This window comes from Leptidea sinapis, chromosome 16 (genome assembly GCF_905404315.1).
Source record: "Leptidea sinapis chromosome 16, ilLepSina1.1, whole genome shotgun sequence".
Taxonomy (NCBI): Eukaryota; Metazoa; Arthropoda; class Insecta; order Lepidoptera; family Pieridae; genus Leptidea; species Leptidea sinapis.
In genome coordinates this window covers 13,217,824-13,237,399 of record NC_066280.1, presented here as the reverse complement: position 1 = coordinate 13,237,399, position 19,576 = coordinate 13,217,824, and the positions used below count along the sequence as shown (strand labels likewise).

The following is a 19,576-nucleotide window of genomic DNA, read 5'->3' as shown; positions in this document are numbered from 1 at the left end:
ATTAGATTGTTTCCGCGTCTGACGTAGAAGTAGACGTCTGAGAAGTGACATCTGTTGTCACTGTCTGCTCGCGCGTGCTTCACTGCACGCTCGGAAGTCCCTACTGGCTGACTTACTGTACAGAGGCCGCCGCACTGACCTGTATACATACCATTGGACAGGCTGTTCCCTAAGTTTGCCTTTTTTATGCCTATTTGAAGCGCCACTCGCGAGCATCCAGAGAACTAATTTTGACGTATAATACAAATGGCTGCGAAGGAACGTACAAAATACTGTGAAGTATTTTTTATTTTAAAATTAATTTCGTTCGTTTTCCGTGTTATTTATGCTTCAAGAATCAACGTAATAAAGCGGGGATGAGATAGGCCTGCCGAAATATAGCCCCGCGTAGTAATATAAAGACATACTGATATCTTCGTGACGTCAAGCAAACATAACCAATTAAAATTACTGTTTGTATATAGACGTCGCGCAGACATTAATATGACAGGGTTCCAACGCGCGGGGGATAACCCCATCATATAAATAAGGACATTAATTCCTCTCGCAATCACTCGTTTCTAAAATAAAACATTCCGTGAGTACCGAAGTCCGCCGCGATATCACATCCGTTTGACTCGCACCGGAAATTAAGCATTTATTTCGCAGTCATTTTACTGTCATCCCACACGCCACTCGAATCTTGGGGGAGTATCGCTGATTACGGTGATTTGAGAAGCATTAATTTTCGAATGGGTTTTGACGTTCAATAAGTGATTCCAAATCCCACTTTGAATTTAAATATATAAGCTGAAAATTGGCAGTAACCTATTATTATATGAAATAATGGTCATTAGTGTCTGTTTGGGAGTAGAGTAGTATAGGGAAGGTTCTGTTTATAAACAATTTGGGTTGCAATATTAAATTTGTTTCATATATGCATAATTTCAAATTGCGTCTTTAAGCTCTGTTTAAAACCTACTCATTTTATTTATTTCAGTTACTGATATGCTTCTTATTAAGACCTTTAAAATTAAGGTCTTATTTAAGACCATATTTGTTTTTATCAAATAACGGATATAGCTTATAATTTGTGGCAATGTTATTCAATTTCAATTTCAAATTCAAATATTTTTATTCACAATAGGACTTAAAATAATTTATTGACCGTAAAAAAACCTAGGTAACCTTTCGAAATAGTGCGCCTCAGACCTGAACGGAACGGGCGCGAAGTCAAAGTCAAAGTTTTTATTTCCATAAACATTTTAGATTGATGTTACAAAGACAAACATGTAGTTTGTCACATTTATTTTATAAAATATATTTCTAAATCATTACTAACAATAATATAAATTTAACAAAAGATTAGTAGCAGTATTATATAGTATATAGTCAAGTTTAATGAATATAAGCAGTTTTTACTAAGGTATATTTTCAATTTAAATGAGAAATACCTATTTCACGATACCTCTCTTATTATTTTTGGGATGTGATTATAGATTTTTATGCACATACAAAAACAGTTTCTCTGAAATAATGTAGTTCTACAGTAAGGTACTTGTAGTTTGGTGGGGTCCCTGGAAAGAAGAAGAAACTGCGCGGGCTTTTTATTCTTAATTTAGTTACAATATGTAGTATCGTACACATAAATTTATAATTAAATTGCCTGAGGGCGTTCGCTCCATTCCCAGTCTGTGGTATCTGTATGTTATAGTAATCTTTATCACACAAACGTTTTTTAACTTTCTTAAATTTCTTTTGAATTTGATAACACATTCGTTTTGTACATTTTCTGGGATCATGTTGTAAAAGCATAAATATATACATCGGCCAATAAAAGACTTACTAACCGAGTAGTAGGCATAAGAAGTTTATGTCTGTTCCTCGATTTAACATTATGTTTGTCGCAGTTTCTAGCAAATTCGTCAATTTGCTTATGAACATATAGAACATTATCAAGAATATATTGAGATGCAACAGTATACATATAATATGTTTTAAGATTAATATCATCTTAATATATATAAATTACGTGACACGTTGTTTGTCCGCGATGGACTCCTAAACTAATGAACGGATTTGAATGGGGATTACTTCATGGAGTGCAGTTTAGTCCAACTTGAGAGATAGGATAGTTTTTATTTCGATTTGGGACCCATAATTATTTTTATTTCCAATATTTGTTTTGTATGGACATATTTTCTATGAGAGATTTATTGACGCGCGGTTTGACAGTTCCGCTGTGAAACAATTTCATTATAACAACAGGGGGCATATTTTACGAAATAATTATTGATGTTATGAAATATTATTAACCAATTCATAATAAACAGTATTTTATTTATGTACCTACATGAAGATGTACCTGGAAGATGTACAGAACAACGTCTGTTGGGCAGCTAGTAATGAATATAAAATGCATTGAACCCCAGAGAGAACTATATTTAAACGTTCACATGCATAGATGCAGCTTTGCATTGGCCGAGGGATAAAATAACAGCATGTTAGTGTACGATTATAACTGATCAATGGGGATCTCTACACTTTTAATATATCTTGTCGGTTTGTATGTCATTTGCGGAAATCGATATCAAAAAATAAAACTTTTTACTAACAATACCGTTTTAGAAAACAAATTTCTGAAAAAAAAATGTATTTTCTTGCATTTTGAAGCTTACCAAGTAAACGACCACCAGTGGCGCTTATTCTGCAGTGATGCAGTTATGTGTAAGCATTATTGTATTTCGGTCTGAAGGGCGCCGTAGCTAGTGAAATTACTGGGCATATGAGTCTTAACATCTAATGTTTCAAGGCGACGAGCGCAGTTGTAGTGCCGCTCAGAATATTTGGGTCTTTCGAGAATCCTGAGCGGCACTGCCATAAAAATGCTACTCATAAGTTTTTGTGAACGTAAAAAAACACAGTCGAATTTAGAACATAACAACACAATTAAGTCATTTTGTTTTAAAGCCGGTTAAAAATAGTAATAAATTATGAATCCTATGGGAATGTTCACGTGTAGCCTACGGAAATACAAAGTTATATTGATTTTGTCATTAGTAATGCAAATGTACGGCCAGCATGGAAACACAATCGATCACTGCTAGTCATGTTATAAATCTAATAAAATTCTTCTTCTTCTGACCGAAACACAATTATGCTTACACATTACTGCTTCATGGCAGAAAAAGGCACCGTTGTGGTACCCATAATCTAGCCGGCATCCTGTGCAAAAGACACCCACTGGTACTTTTGTTTGGATCACCGATTCGGTCCCATTTAAAAAAAGAAACATATGAGTAATTATTGAGGGATATCCCAGGCATACATTTAGTGTTTTTTTTTTGTTTTTCCCACGCTTATTTACGAATGTCACACGAACGTCGAGTTTACGCAAGTCATTGAATTCCATAACTAGGATCCTGCCGGGTTGACCGGCGTAATGGAAATTAATTCATTGCTAACTTCCACGTTTCGATCCTGAACCAGCTCCGAATAAAAACTCGCCTGTATATTGACATATAATTGGTTAGTGTACCTGCCTACTAAGATAAAGGTCCCGAGTTTGAATCCCGGTAGGTGCAAACATTTATGATGTTTGTTTCCGAGCCATGTTTATATGCATTTATGTATGTTTTAGTATGTATATTAAATATATCGTTGTCATTTACCCAGAGTACATGCTATGCCTACATTGGTGCAAGATAATTTATATAAAATGTGTCAATATTATTATTATAATTACTAGCTGACCCGGCAGACTTCGTACTGCCTCAATCAATAAAAAAAGACCTTAACTTTTGTATAAAATAAACAAAAGGAACCATTTTTTTAAGTGTTACCCGTGTTTTAAGGAAGTTTATTTTTTACCTGCTCAGAAAGTTTGAAAGATATAAAAAATCTAATTAGTTATTCATTTTAAACTATTATTTTTATTTGATTTCTGAGCGACGGGGGACACGTCGGAGGAAAATCAAAATTGTTGTAAAAACGGGGATTTTCATGTTTATTCAAACCTTTTAAACCTTCCCTGGACTTCCACAAATAATTCAAGACCAAAATTAGCCAAATCGGTCAAGCTGTTTTCGAGTTTTAGCGAGACTAACGAACAGCAATTCATTTATATATATATACTAGCTGACCCAGCTAAACGTTGTATTGCCGATATTAAAATCGCGATACAAAAGTAACTGTTGATCGTAGATGGGTCAAAATTCGAAGTTGTATGTATTTTTTAATGTCGACTCATAATCAAACAAATTAAAAAAAAATGTCAAAAAAATTAAAAAAAAAAATTGGCGTGGACGACCCTTTAAATTTAGGGGGATGAAAAATAGATGTTGTCCGATTCTCAGACCTACCCAATATGCACTCAAAATTTCATGAGAGTCGGTCAAGCCGTTTCGGAGGAGTTCAATGTTTAACACCATGACACGAGAATTTTATATCTTAATCTTAATATATATAAATCTCGTGTCACAATGTTTGTCCTCAATGGACTCCTAAACTAATGAACGGATTTTAATGGTGATTACTTCATGGAGTGCAGTTTGGTCCAACTTGAGAGATAGGGTAGTTTTTATTTCGATTTGGGACCCATAAATATTTTTATTTTCAATATTTGTTTTGTATGGACATATTTTCTATGAGAGAATTTATTGACGCACGGTTTGACATTTCCGCTGTGAAACAATTTCATTCTAACAATAGGGAGCATATTTACGAAATAATATTTGATGTTTTGAAATATAAAACAGTTGTTTTTTTACTATCTACAGAACAACGTCTGTCGGGGCAGCTAGTATAAGATATAGATATGCAGTCAACGTATTCAAGCTTGGAAAAAATATTTATGGATGGAAATACTGAAGGCAAAGATTGCGCGGTCGTTCCCTACACTATGGACTGACCAAATTAAGGGTGCTATACCTGCCAATGGCCTTGGGTGACTTGTTGTTGTTGAAAAATATTCAATGCCGTTTAGAAGTAGTTACAAAAATTCAAACAAAAAAGGCTTCACTTTGAGATTTTTTTCACCTATTTATAACAGTACAAAAATTATTTCAAACGTTCAAACTAAAATTTAATGTCCAATAAATAACATATATTTTTTTTGTTCATTTATATTCACTTAATAAAGAATAGTTACACGGGGAACACCTCTTGTTGCCAAGCCTTAAAGACTGGTCACCCAAATTCTCCACGGTTGCTAGAGACGAACTCGACAGAATCTGGTGGAGGCAGATCATCGGCTCCAGATGCAACCCATAATGCTGACCACGGTCCTCAGACGTGAGGGACCGACCCCAGAGAGAGCAACGACTATTTTGTTCTTAGAAATGTTTTTTTTTTATGAAAGTAAAGGACGAGACGAGCAGGACGTTCAGCTGATGGTAATTGATACGCCCTGCCCAATGCAGTGCCGTTCAGGATTATTGAAAAACCCAAAAATTCTGAGTCACCTTGAGACATAAGATGGCAAGTCTCATTTGCCCAGTAATTTCACTAGCTACGGCGCCGTTCAGACCGAAACACAGTAGTTCTTACACATTACTGCTTCACGGCAGAAATAGGCGCCGTTGTGGTACCCATAATCTAGCCGGCATCCGATGCAAAGGAGCCTCCTTATGGTAAAATAAGCCTACACTGATGTGTACCTAGAGATTTATTGTTACCTAGTAAGAAGTGGTAACCATTATGTGAACAAAACATAATACAAGATTTATCGACGATACGTCACTCGAACGGTTGGCTCAGTGGAAGAGCACTCGCACAAAACGCGAGAGGTGGCGGACTCGAGACCCGCATCGTTGATAAAATTTGTTTTCAAATTTAATTTGTGTAAGAAGTAGATAGCTATTCTACTGAAAAAAAGTATTTTAGAACGTTATAAATATATTGGCAAATTAATTGATTGTACCTAATTATTAAATTGACTCAATTGACATTGTTCAAGTTAGAACTGGTATCGTTCCGTCGAGGATAAAATGTTCATTCATGAACCAGTCAAAGTTCTGAGGCTGCGTGAGTCAACTGTAATGAATTAGGTATAAAATACACAACATGCCTATTCATAATACAACTCATTCTAACTATCTTACTCATCAATAAACATTCAGGCCGACGTGCCTGTATAAAGCAGATAAGGAAAAATAATATACTACACTGCGAAACAGAAGCATGGCAAGCTATTTTTAATATGTACTAGTGAAATATGTTCTTTCATAGAGGCCATTGTCATAGAGCGCAGACGTGGTCGCTTACTATGAGCCTGATGAGAAAGCTCACGGCCGCTCAGATGGCAATGGAAAGGGCTATGCTCGGAGTTTCCATGCGAGATCGAATCAGAAATGAGGAGATCCGTAGGAAAACCAAAGTCACTGACAAAGCCCAAATGATTGAGAAACTAAAGTTTCAGTGGGCAGGGCACATAGTTCGACGGACAGACAGACCGTTGGGGCAGTAGATTCCTCGAATGGCGACCACGTACCGGAAGACGCAATATTGGTAGGACCCACAAGATGGACCGACAATCTGGTCAAGATCGCCGGAATACGTTGGATGAGGGCAGCGCAGGACTGATCATCATGGAGATCATCGGGGGAGGCCTTTGTCCAGCAGTGGACGTCTTCCGGCTGATGATGATTGTCATAGAGGCCACGGTTCCGTTAGTGGGCAGGGCACATAGTTCGACGGACAGATGGCCGTTGGGGCAGTAAATTACTCGAATGGCGACCACGTACCGGAAGACGCAGTGTTGGTAGGCCCCCCACAAGATGGACCGACAATCTGGTCAAGATTGCCGGAATACGTTGGATGAGGGCAGCGCAGGACTGATCATCATGGAGATCTTTGGGGGAGGCCTTTGTCCAGCAGTGGACGTCTCCCGGCTGATGATAATTGTCATAGAGGCCACGGTTCCGTTATGAAAGAGGACAAAGGCGCGTGCGGGTCACCTACTGTTAAGTGATCACCGCCGCCCGCAATACCAAGGGAATCACACTAAAAGGCCGGCACCTTTTAAAAGTACGAGCAACACCGCGCAATGTCTAATAAACTTTATTCAAGTAGACTTAAACTAAGCGCTTTTTGAATCGTCACTATAAACATTTCTTTTATTTAGTGAAACTACCACATGTTCGGAAAAAGTTGAGCTCGTGAGAAGAACATAAAAGAAACTCAACGGCCACTCTTTTCAATCTTGTACAACCAAACTCAATCCGTAGTTTGGTGGTACGTGGCTAAAATTGCATTGTAGAGGAACACATCTAGATAGCTTTAAGGACGAATTGAAAAGCTAAATGGTGTAGTAAATAATTATTATTAGTAAGTCGGTTGTGGCATATTGTATATTATGCTTTTACAACAAGAACCCAGAAAATGCTCAAAGCAAATGTATCACAGAATTCAAAAGAATTGTTTAAAACGTTTGTGTGGTACAGGTTACTATAACATAAATTACTTTATTAATGATATCACAGACTGGAGCGACCGTCCGTTCTTCTCAAGTCTGACCGTTTGAGACATACTTTTTGGAATGGGTGGTAGTTTTTGACTTTCAATAAGTGTATATTATAGCCTATTTTGAATTAAAATATTTGATTTTAATTTGAATATTTTGAAACATAAAATGAAAAAATCGAATCATTAAATACCTACGTAAAACAATAGATGAAATCAGCGGCAAAAAGCGATATTTGTAATATCTGTCAATCTCTGAAACCTATAGCTGAACAATGGAGATAATCTAGTTTAGATAACTATTCAAGTGGCAGCGATAATAGGATTAAATTCTGTCGATTACCGCTCTGACGTCACGGAGTTATTAGATGTACCCGTATAATCGATCGACTATGTCAGTGGTGCTCAAGCTTGAACTGCTGGCGATCTACCTCAAAATTGTTAGACTACGATCGATCGACTCTGAGAGGCTTCAAGTATGTGTGATGAAGGATTGTCGTCTAGGTAGAGTGTCACGATGACATAGATATTAGTTTTGCGCACAACAATATGCATATTTTAGTCAAGGTAAGTGTAGGTCTGCTCTTAAAAAGAAAAAAGTCATAATTATTCAAAATTGCGAGTTTATTGGTTCTTACAAAACAAAGCGTTATAGTGTCTAACGTTCTAAACTTAACTAAAGAGTGACTTTGGATGTTGAATCTGTATGACACTGCATGTCCTGAGCATACTTTTCATAAGATGGTACGTAATTACCGATTTTAGTTACCTAAAACAAAATCTGTGAATAGTTCTATATCGGATTTTTTTCTAGAGATCGACTCAAAAAGCACTCGATCAACCGTTTTAGCACCCCTGGACTACGCCATTGAATACGAGCAACAATGATTGCATGCACATTATTGAATTATCATTTAAAAGCCGCAACTGTGTCATTGGAGGACACTGGACAGTTAGTCTTCTCTTCTTCCATATTTTTTACAACTTTTCGTTCAACTAAATTGACAAAATGTTGAAATTAATGGTAGCAGCAGTTATAAACTCCGCGTCCATCTTGAAGGACTGCCGCTCAATAAATGATGATGGATGATCGTGTGAATGCTTACACGATGATTTACTTGCCGATGACAGACGATAATACAAGTAACGATCATCGCAGATAGTGGAGAGGAGGCTTTAGGCTAATATCTCTAGACTTTGCTAGGACTTTACTTAAAAATTTATAAATTTAATAAAATTTCTGATAATTTTTTTTGTCGCTTTTTCCTACAACAGTTGCGGTAATAATCGCTTGACAGACTTAGAAGAACCGCCATTCGTCACCGCGATGTCTTGATTTCAAGTTTCGTCCTCATATTACCAATGGGAGGCTCCTTTGCACAGGGTGTCGGCCGGATTATGGGTACCACAACGGTGCCTATTTCTGCCATGAAGCAGTAATGTGCAAGCATTATTGTGTTTCAGTCTGAAGGGCGCCGTAGCTAGTGAAACTACTGGGCAAACGAGACATAACATCTTATGTCTCAAGGTGACGAGCGCAATTGTAATGCCACTCAGATTTTTTGGATTTTTCAAGAATTCTGAGCGGCACTGCATTATAATTGGCAGGGTGTATCAATTACCATCAGCTGAACGTCCTGCTCATCTTGTTCCATAACGTCATAAATAAAAGATAATGTTTATGTTATACCAAATAGCAGGTGTTCACCAGCAAGTTTGTCGTATTAAACAATCTAATATAACTCACTTATTCAGCAACTGCGGATAGTTCTAAACTGCAGTTTGACGAACCGTTGATAATAAACATGAGTACGCTGAATTAAGTGCCGTAATCTGTTGAGTACGATAGGGGACAGCATCGGCCATTGACAGATTACATAATTATATTATACCGCAACATGCGGGTAGATACGAAAACAATTATTGAACGCTTACGGACGGGCACAATAAGTCAAAGAGGATGTAAATACTACGTAATGAGAGGCGGAATGGCCTAAGTAATAATTTAGTTTAGTATGAAACGTGCAGTGACTTGACATAAGTTTGAAATAGTAGTAATTACAGTGTGACGATTGGCGAGGAAGTATAATCCGGCTAAGTTTGAAAGCGAACATGTTTGCTTGAATCGTAGTGGATTTCGGCTATCTCCGTTTTTTACAAGATTATAACCGTCATCTGTCAACCTAACAATGATTGCACGTTTCATAAAATCGAGTGAATCGCATTTTTGTTAGAGAGTTTCGCATTGCATCTGCAGTCATCCTGAAAACGAGATCTGGAAAGGTCATGAAACTTCGGGTTAACTAAAATAATGATAAAAATGTAACTTTTACTTAAAAATTTAATGTAAGAACACACTTAAATCCTTTAAAAGTGTTTTATTTTAATGTATATCTTTATTATAGGCCGGTACCTACAATTGTAACTCCCGTTCTAAAGAACAAAATTTTAATGCAATTTCTGTTTGAAAGCTGATGCGATAGATATTGTTCTTAGTCATGATAAATGTTAGTCGCAGACTTAAATATTTTTAATTTAAGTTTTTTACTTTCGGATATTTATACTTTCTTTTGTAATTTACCAAATTCAAATACGACAGCAATGTGCTCATTCGGCAGACTATACAGAGTGCTTAAAAAAAACTAAATAAATGTAAATAAGTAAAAGTAAATAATAATAATGCTTTAATATATTATTACGAGCGTTTCCACGTTGAATTGGTTTTCGAGGATCGATTTTTGTTCAGAAAATTCATGAATTTGTCTAAAATAACGCCAAAATTACTTTTCATAACCTTCAAAATCTGTCCAGACCTTTAATAAATAACCTTTGTAATAAAATAGATGTTATTTTGACATTTAAAACACACGCTCCACTTATTAAAGTTAATAAATAAATACATTATTCTGTGTTAAATTTAATGCGTAAGTATCCATCCCACCTCTGTGGAAAAAAAGATGTAGGAATAGATATATGTAATATGATAAAAAAATAAATGATGACCCATGCCAACAGACTCAAAACTGATCATTTCAAGAAACTAAATGAGCAATTTTTGGTATTCTATCCACATTATAATCAAAACGCAAAACAGTTACGAATTGTACAGATATTTAATATTTGGCACAGATACCAAGATATCTTTGCTACCAACTGAGCGATGCCAGAATCGTTATTATTTTGAAATCCGTTCTATACAATGGACAATGCAGCTATTTATTGATGGCATTCCAATACTATAGCGATGAGTGATTGGTTTTTTATTGGTCTTGGCTGAACAGGCACGCTCTTCGATTATTATGCCACGACTACAAAACTGCATAATAATTATTGATGTCATTTTTGGGTGAAATAAAATTGACAGATTTTCTTACAGTGAAGACAAAATACGAGTCCGGTAGATAATTTAAAATTCTCTTGCTGTTAGACAACCGATAAAAACAGGCAAGGAATATTAGTTTAGTGTGCGTGACAAGCTACGTCTTACACTCGCGATTTGTGTGGCACTTTGTGTTAGTGTGCGTGATTTCTAAACTCTTTTTTTCGACGTTGTAACAGCTGTTGTAGTCTATCTAGACGTATAAAATAGGATCTAAGAGGAATCCATACTTGGGATAGCTCTACAGAAAAGGATACGACCCTTGACTAAGACGAATATTCACCTTATATTTACTGGATGGATGGCGCCTATTTCTGCCGTGAAGCAGTAATGTGTAACATTACTGTGTTTCGGACTGAAGGGCGCCGTAGCTAGTGAAATTACTGGGCAAATGAGACTTAATATCTTATGTCTCAAGGTGACGAGGGCAATTGTAGTGCCGCTCAGAATTTTTGGGTTTTTCAAGAATCCTGAGCGCCACTGAATTGTAATGGACAGGGCGTATCAATTACTATCAGCTGAACGTTCTGCTCGTCTTATCCCTTATAGTCATAAAAATATTGTCGAAAAAGTATCAAAACAACGTAGAAACATGCTGCAGGTACAAGATATTATGTAGTTCAGTAGATACAAGTGGAAGGTCACAAGTTATTGATCGACAGTCGACTCAGTGCTGTTATGCAACTGACTGTGCTGGCTATATAGGTCAGAGAGCAGGCAGCCTCGCCACAGACGTGCGCAGAACCTACCCCACGCTTCCATACCACCTACACATATCAAGAAAATTCAACGGATAAACTACTTAATGACGTTTTCAGATTCATATTACTTCGAGGCCTTTTTAAGTCATTAATTATCAATCAAATTCTAATTAAAATATTTTTATTCAAAATAAGATGTGACATCCTTTATTGAAAGTCTAAAAACTACCACCCATTCCAAAACGAATGCCTCAGACCTGAGAGAGTTCTGAGTGAGAAAAAATTCTGAGTGGCTGAGTGGCATAGAAATTCTGAATGGCAGAGTTCTGAGTGAGAAAATTCTGAGTGGCATTACAATTGCGCTCGTCTCCTTGAGACAAGATGTTAAGTCCCATTTGCCCAGTAATTTCACTACTTACGGCGCCCTTCAAACAATAATGCTTACACATTACTGCTTCACGGCAGAAATAGGCGCCGTTGTGGTACCCATAATCTAGCTGGCATCCTGTGCAAAGGAGCCTACCTATATATACAGTTTACTATTATATTAGATAGATGATACAACACGATAGGTTCTCGTAGCAATAGCTAAACAATATAAATAAACAAGTCTGCATTAGCGTTGGCAGCTGGCAACACTCTAAATATATCGACGATTTACGAACACCGCGAGATGAAAACAAAGCAATCATCCTCGTCGTTTGAACGCCGGCCAGACTCAATAGCTGCTATCTCAGTGATTCTAGATTTATACACATTCCTTCCTAATGTCATCTGCTGCAGTATTTGAGAACTAGCTGTTACGCGCGACTTCGTCTGCATTTACCAATAAAACCATATCAGTTGGAGTACCACTTAGTGGTGTTACTGGCAGCATTGCATGCATAAACAAAACAAACAAAATTATTTTTATTTCGTAGGTAAATTGCATTACACTTGAAATATGTCATTTGTTTTTTTACAGCTCGTTCGGAAGGCAGATTTCCTTAGAGAAGAACGAGCAAGAAACTCTAAGGTTGCTCTTTTAAAAACAGAATGGTATTACAGATTCTCAACTATTTTCAATTTAATTTTACAAATCATTACAATTACAATAGGTATATGCAAAACGATACAACAAAATACACAAATGTCAATTACTAAAGGTCTCACACGAGTAAATCAAAAAAAAAGTGTAAATTAATTAGTAAAAATATAGTTATAGTTATTGTGTACATACTTAAATTACAATACAGTAGATGTATCAATCCACACATAACGTAAATAAAAAAATACCATATACTTATACAAAACAATCATAAGCGTGTACACCTTCCTTAAAGGCCAGCAACGCTCCTGTGATTCCTCTGGTGTTGCAAGAGAATGTGGGCGGCGGTGATCACTTAACACGAGGTGACCCGTACGCTCGTTTGTCCTCCTATTCCATAAAAAAATCTATAATTCGTAAGAATCGTATTTGTTCGACCGTTTCTTCTCAGACATCTAGATACTTTGCAAATCCCACTACCACGAAACAGACTTCTCATTATTAGGGTTCCGTAGCTAGATAGCAAAAGGCGGACCTCTTACGGATGCGTCATGTCTATCTGTTTGTTCGTGTATGTCACAGTCACTTTTTTGGTACACAAAACTATAAGAACTATACTGTTGAAACTTGGTAAGTATATAATATATTCTGTTAACCGCCTTAACATTTTCACACAAAAATAGAAAAAAAAATTTTTGGGGGTTCTTGCTTAGAATTGAAACTATTTATACATATATTACAACTAATTTTTTTTTAACCCATACGTGTATCGGTTTATATATATGTTTATTTACAGGTATCTAGGGATAGTTCTTCAAAAATGATATTGAGGTATCTTATATAATTCCTAATGAACAGTTTGCGCGAGAGACACTTCCAAAGTGGTAAAATGTGTGTAACGGTGTAAAAAACGGATGATGTAACGTAACTTTTATAATTATTAGTTACTTAATGGCATAAGTAAAAACTATTTTGTTTAAGAATTAGCGTTACAATAATACCTAATCCATGACCAGTCACAGCCTTCATAACTAAGATACTACATAAATAAAAAATAATTGTATTCCTATTTCATTAGTAAACGTTTTAACTTTTTTTATGAATATAAGGGACGAGACGAGCAGAATATTCAGCTGATGGTTATTGATACGCCCTGCCTGTTACAATGCAGTGCAATTCAGCATTCTTGAAAAACCCAAAAATTATGAGCGGCACTACAATTTCGCTCGTCACCTTGAGACATAAGATGTCAAGTCTCATTTGCCCAGTAATTTCACTAGCTACGGCGACCTTCTGAACGAAACACAGTAATACTTACACATTACTACTTCACTGCAGAAATAGGCGCTGTTGTGGTACCCATAATCTAGTGATCCCACTGGTGAAACTGCCCAAAACCTTACAAATTAGTTACCAAAAAAGGAAAGTACCTAATGAAAGTTCTATAAAAACAGTAAAAACCACTTTAATTTTCATAATTACTCTTGCGTAATTTACAAAGGCATTCGCTTTTCTATTATTAACGAATACCTGAGTACCTACTCCATCTTTAAAGCTTGGGAAAATGAAAGCCTTTGGCTTCGTGACCTGGTTTCCTCGTTATGAAAAGCCTTGTACCTATAGCACTATATTTGTTGTGAACATTCATCTAGATATTCACTTCAGAGAATTGTTGTTTAATACTTAACCAAGAGGTATTAGAAAGAAATAATTGTATTAAATCAGATAGGTATTGCAGACATAAATTTGTCTTTCAATATTATAATGCCTCTTATGACATAAAGAAAGATTATTTACCAAGCATGAATTACGATGTAGTTTATAATGAAAAAATATACCTACACAAATGAAACATTATTATCTATATTTTAAATGATTTCAATGGCCGACCTGATAGAGTAGATTAGTTTATGAGCACCTACTTATTATGAAATGGTGATGAAAGTAAAAATTATTGATTAATTTTAATTTTAATTAGATGTATTAATGCTATAGGACCTTCATATCACAAGCATTTCTCTAATAATTGCTAAGAAAGTCATCTTACATTACCGTGGTATTGATTTATACTGGTAGGTCAAGGGTTAAAACTACCTTTTTACCTACCACGATAACGCGCTTGAGTAATCTTTAATTATTATTAATCATATAACAAATTAAGGTACCTGTGTGATACTGACCTTAAATAGCAAATTCCTATAAAAATATACCATAATCCGAAAACTATTATTCCTTCTGCCATTTTTGGGAGTTTTCTGGAACCAAAACGATTATGCATTAGCTACTTACGGTAATATAGTTTATGTCAATTGTCAGCCACTAACGGAAAATGACGCTTCTCACCATCACGGAAATCACCTAAATGTTCGAGAAACAATTAGAGACTAATATGTGCTGTAAAAATTGTACAAGAGCACAATTTCTACAATTGAGTACGTTGGGACAAAATCCACACTATACATATACAAGACAGCTAGCTTGAGGAAATTAAGAATAAATAGGTGTTTAAGATTTAGGCTGCTTTTCCACCAGAGATTTGCGAGGATGCATAGCGAGGGATGTGATTGTAAAGAACCAATACTATCGCTTCATTTACCTGGCCTCGGTCAGCACAGCTCTGGTGGAAACGGCTCAGCGAAGCTAGATTTTTGCGCATACAAAACAAGCGAGGGATGTGTGCGAGTGATGTGTTTGCATGTTTGCGACATACTGTACCAGACAGTCCATACGCGGAGTTTGTTGGAAGTAGAAGTGCGCAAAATAGATATGGATAATTGGAAAAAGAAGATACTTTTATATATAACAATTTTCAATGAAGAAAGTTTATATTATATTTATACACATCCTCGTACCACACCTAAGAAACCTTTACACATTTTCACAGCACAGCTAGACATCCTCACACGACATATTTCCCTCGAACATCTCTGGTGGAAACGCAGCCTTAGGGGCGTTTGACGCGACACAGCTTCGGTTTTTTTAGTGTTATCGATTCAAATATTACTCTGATTCATAATAACTCCTCACTCACACCAATATACAAAAAATATATATAATACTGAACTCCAAAATAATATTAAAACACCTCATTGCTATTTCATAAAAGTATCCAATATGAATTCCATCCATAAAGTATGTATTCGCAAGTAAATAAGCTCCTAGATTTAATTAACGCGCAAAATTTATTACTTTCAAACTAAGCGAGAAATTCTAGCAGGAGTACATTTTTAGTATTAATTATTTTATAGCGAGTATGTTTTCATGTCGGTGTAAAAAAACTGATGTTTATAAATAAGACAATATTTATGATATATTAAAATATTGGACAATTACTTAATAATTATGCTCTGTATATAGGGAGAATACAACTAAGTACTTCTTCTATACTATTATCCTAAGAAGTACATAGGAGGGACATAATTTGTAGTTGCTTCACAAAACAAAATCTTCTTTTTTGGTATATTTATTTCAACTATAAACCAAATTACTTTCGGCTAGACCTAATCGGAAAGTAATAATTGTTCTAATAGCCTTTAAGAAACTCTTTTGGTGTTGAGGATATCCATGTAGTTAATGAATGTGTCCTAACGACTTCAAGAGGCAGCGAAAGGATGTTTGATTCTAATTTGATTATGGGTGGAATGATAATTCTTTCGTTAGACTGCTTGAGTAGGTACAAGAGCTGGGAACTAGCTAATCTAAATAGTAATAGATGAGTTCAGTCGAATTACCTTAGTTGTTTAGTCTACATAGTTATTTTAGAACAATTATAGAACATTTGATTCGAGTCATACTGCAAATTTTACTTTTGATAAGTTAATAATAATAGAATAAAATCACTTCCGTGTTGATTGTAAAAATATTAGTTACTGTTTGTTGCCATTTTTCATATTATGAAGTTGGAAATGTCTTTGTCAAATTGTCTTTCGCTTTTTGCGCCTATACGAACTATGAACCATAAATATTAACACTATTTAGGAATCTATACATGCACTGAAATAGGTACACCGCGTTAGGCTTAAATTGACACTTAGGTAATGATTTTGGTATTCTTGGTTTTGAATGTGAAGGGGTAAGCCTGCGCACCTTCTTGGTGAATGACACATGTGATAATCTATGGTTTTGTGTAAACTTTCATTAAAACTACATCATAATATTGTGGCTACTGTTACTGCCGCATACTATAAACATTACCAAACACCTCTTAAATATTCGCAGACGCACACAAACGACTTGTTTGATATAATGCGTTAAAGGCAGCGTCTCTTCTGCAGCGGTTTCATACCAGCGACAATGGCATCCTATAGATCATAGCTGCCAGGCCCGATTGCCCAATACTACTTTTCATTATTTTTGAGTAGGTATATCGCTAACAGACAGACGGATAGACACGGCGGAGGACTATGTTTTATGTAGTAATATACCTACCACCTACATACGAGTCATTCAAGAATTACTATTTACTTTATATATATTATGTATTTAGGTGTTTTAAAAATATTCATAGGTACCAATAATACCATTAAAAAATCATTATATTTAATGATAGCTATCATCAGACTCCTGCCATATTCTTGAGCCGTATTTGCAAAACTAAATCTAGTTCATTTTGGATCGATAGGTACTTTGATTTGGGTTAGGTAATCTCTTATTTAATTTATTAAAACTAGTTTTGATATTATATTTAGTAACGCAACTAAGGTGTAGGTATATTAAAGAAAGAATTTGCAATCTATAACATTAAATAAAACCGTATCATTTGTTGGAATTTCCATCAAAAAGGCTTAAGGTAGCACGCACACAGTTACAGCGTTTGGGTGACATGATTGTATTTTTACTAACTAGAAAGAAAAGAAAGAAAGAAAAAAAGTTTATTGACGTCATTATACATTCATATCGTTCTTAAAGTTATACTAATCTTTATATTGTTTTATTTATATAATCAAAACAAATCTTATAACTATATTAATAATATATATTATTATACTAATCTAATTATGATCTAATGACGCCAATGGGTCCCCAACTCAGCATAGTTGTGGTTTCGAAAGAATCCACAACTATAATTACTATCTCTACGTCTAGCTTACAGAAATAAGCACTTTAATCAGAATAATAATAGAAAATAATAAAACATGGCGCTTACCAGTGTTTAAAAGTATGTTCACATTTAAATAAATAAAATCTCTAGGGCTATGAAGTAAACATAAACTCAGTACTTTTCGAGGGCAATGGTTACAGCCGGTAACGACAAGTATTGCATATTTTTTAAAGTGAAACTTGTATTACATCGTCTCAAATTTTTTCGTCTGTGTGTTGCATGTCGCCTGACGGGCGGGCGGCGGCTATAGTTCGCAGCAACTGACCGTGTAGTGTATAGACTATTACTCATTTGGAATGAGTAATAGTCGAAGTATAAAATTAAGATTGATAAAGCGATTTTTATACCCTTAATGGAAAATTATTCCAAAAATTTTTAGTTAAATGTCTATAATGTGAAAAGAAGTTACACTTTTACCGTGGTTTCATAAAATCACACAATGCTTTTTTTTTATAATCACCCCTTCATCATCAAACTGGATGTGATAAATCTGAATATACATTTAGTTACTCTTCTTAATTTACCGTTGATAATATAAGGACCATTCAAATAAGTAGGTACTCGGGTGCTCGCTTTGTGTGGTCTTAATATATTTTATTTATTATTTTTATTTTATGAAAATAAGGGACGAGACGAGCAGGACGTTCATCTGATGGTAATTGATACGTCCTGCCCATTACAACGCAGTGCCGGTTAAGGATTATTGAAAAACTCAAAATTCTGAGCGGCACTACTGCGCTCGTCACCTTGAGACATAAGTTGTCAAGTCTCATTTGCCCAGTAATTTCACTAGCTACGGCGCCCTTCAGACCGAAACACAGTAATGTATACACAATCTACACTGCTTCACGGCAGAAATAGGCGCCGTTGTGGTTCCCATAATCTAGCCGGCATCCGGTGCAAAGAAGCCTCCTACTGGTAAATAAATAAAAAGTTATATTTAAAAAGGTTCAACCACACACTAAAAATATTAAATATTTATATGGGATGCGAAAACTCTAGATGCCTTTATAAGAATTCTTTCGGGCACATCGTATGAAGTGTAAGTTAAGAACCACAGAAAGATAAACCGAATGATCATAGATTAAGGATTGGTCTCCGCTGAGCTACAACTAGGTACCAGTCGGAGACTCCTTTGCACAGGATGCCGGCTAGATTATGGATACCACAAGTTCGGTCTGAAGGCATTACTGGGCAAATAAAACTTAACATCTTATGTCTGTAGGTGACGTGGAGTGCCCCAAGGCTGTGTGCTATCGATATGTGTATATAGCTCTCGGGAAATCGTCGACCAGTGCCGGGAGCAACTTGTGTCTTCTATCGAGTCCTCTCTTGAGAAGGTCGCGGAATGGGGTAAATTGAACCTTGTCCAAATTAACCCCCAGAAGACCCAAGTTTACGCTTTTACCACTAAAAACCCCATTTGTCGTACCACCGCTCTTCGACAACACTCCCTTAAAGACTCGCCTAGTATCGGAATACTGGGTCTCGCAATCTCGAGCGATTCCCAACTTCGTGGTCATCTGGAGGGCAAAGCCAAATTGGCTTCGAAGAAACTGGGCGTCATTAATAGAGCACGGCAATACTTCAAGCTGGCCCACATTCTAGCACTCTACAAAGCGCAGGTCCGGCCACACATGGAGTATTGCTGTCAGCTCTGGTCTGGCACACCCCAGTATCAGCTCGATCCATTTGACCGCGTGCAACGTAGAGCAGCTCGAATCGTCGGGATCCCAATTGTTGTGAACGGCTGGATCACTTGGCGTTGCATAGAGATGTCAATTCATTGTGTGTCTTCTACCGCATTTATCACGGGGAGTGTTCCGAAGAGCTGTTTAACCTGATTTCTGCCGCCGAATTCCACTTTCGCAGGACGTGCCACAAATTAGGATATCATCCCCACCATCTGGATGTGTGGCGGTCCTCCA

General features: G+C 36.2%; 1 protein-coding gene and 1 long non-coding RNA gene across 5 annotated transcripts in view; one reads left to right on the top strand and one right to left on the bottom strand.

The window, feature by feature from the left end:
• LOC126968773 (uncharacterized) overlaps positions 1–16,419 on the bottom strand; it is a 34,887-nt gene extending 18,468 nt beyond the window's left edge. The window contains exons 1-2 of the long non-coding RNA XR_007730277.1: positions 16,279–16,419; positions 14,728–14,802 (exon numbers count right to left, since the gene is read on the bottom strand). This is a non-coding gene — a long non-coding RNA (uncharacterized LOC126968773). The remainder of the gene's footprint in view (positions 1–14,727; positions 14,803–16,278) is intronic.
• LOC126968736 (calaxin) overlaps positions 1–19,576 on the top strand; it is a 199,376-nt gene that overhangs the window by 42,564 nt on the left and 137,236 nt on the right. Inside the window, exon 4 of one of the 4 annotated variants that reach the window (XR_007730270.1) lies at positions 4,758–4,976. The exons of the other annotated variants lie outside the window; for them this stretch is intronic. The gene's annotated coding sequence lies outside the window, so the exon portion shown is untranslated. Of the gene's footprint in view, positions 1–4,757; positions 4,977–19,576 lie in introns of those variants that run through there. 4 annotated transcript variants of the gene reach the window in all.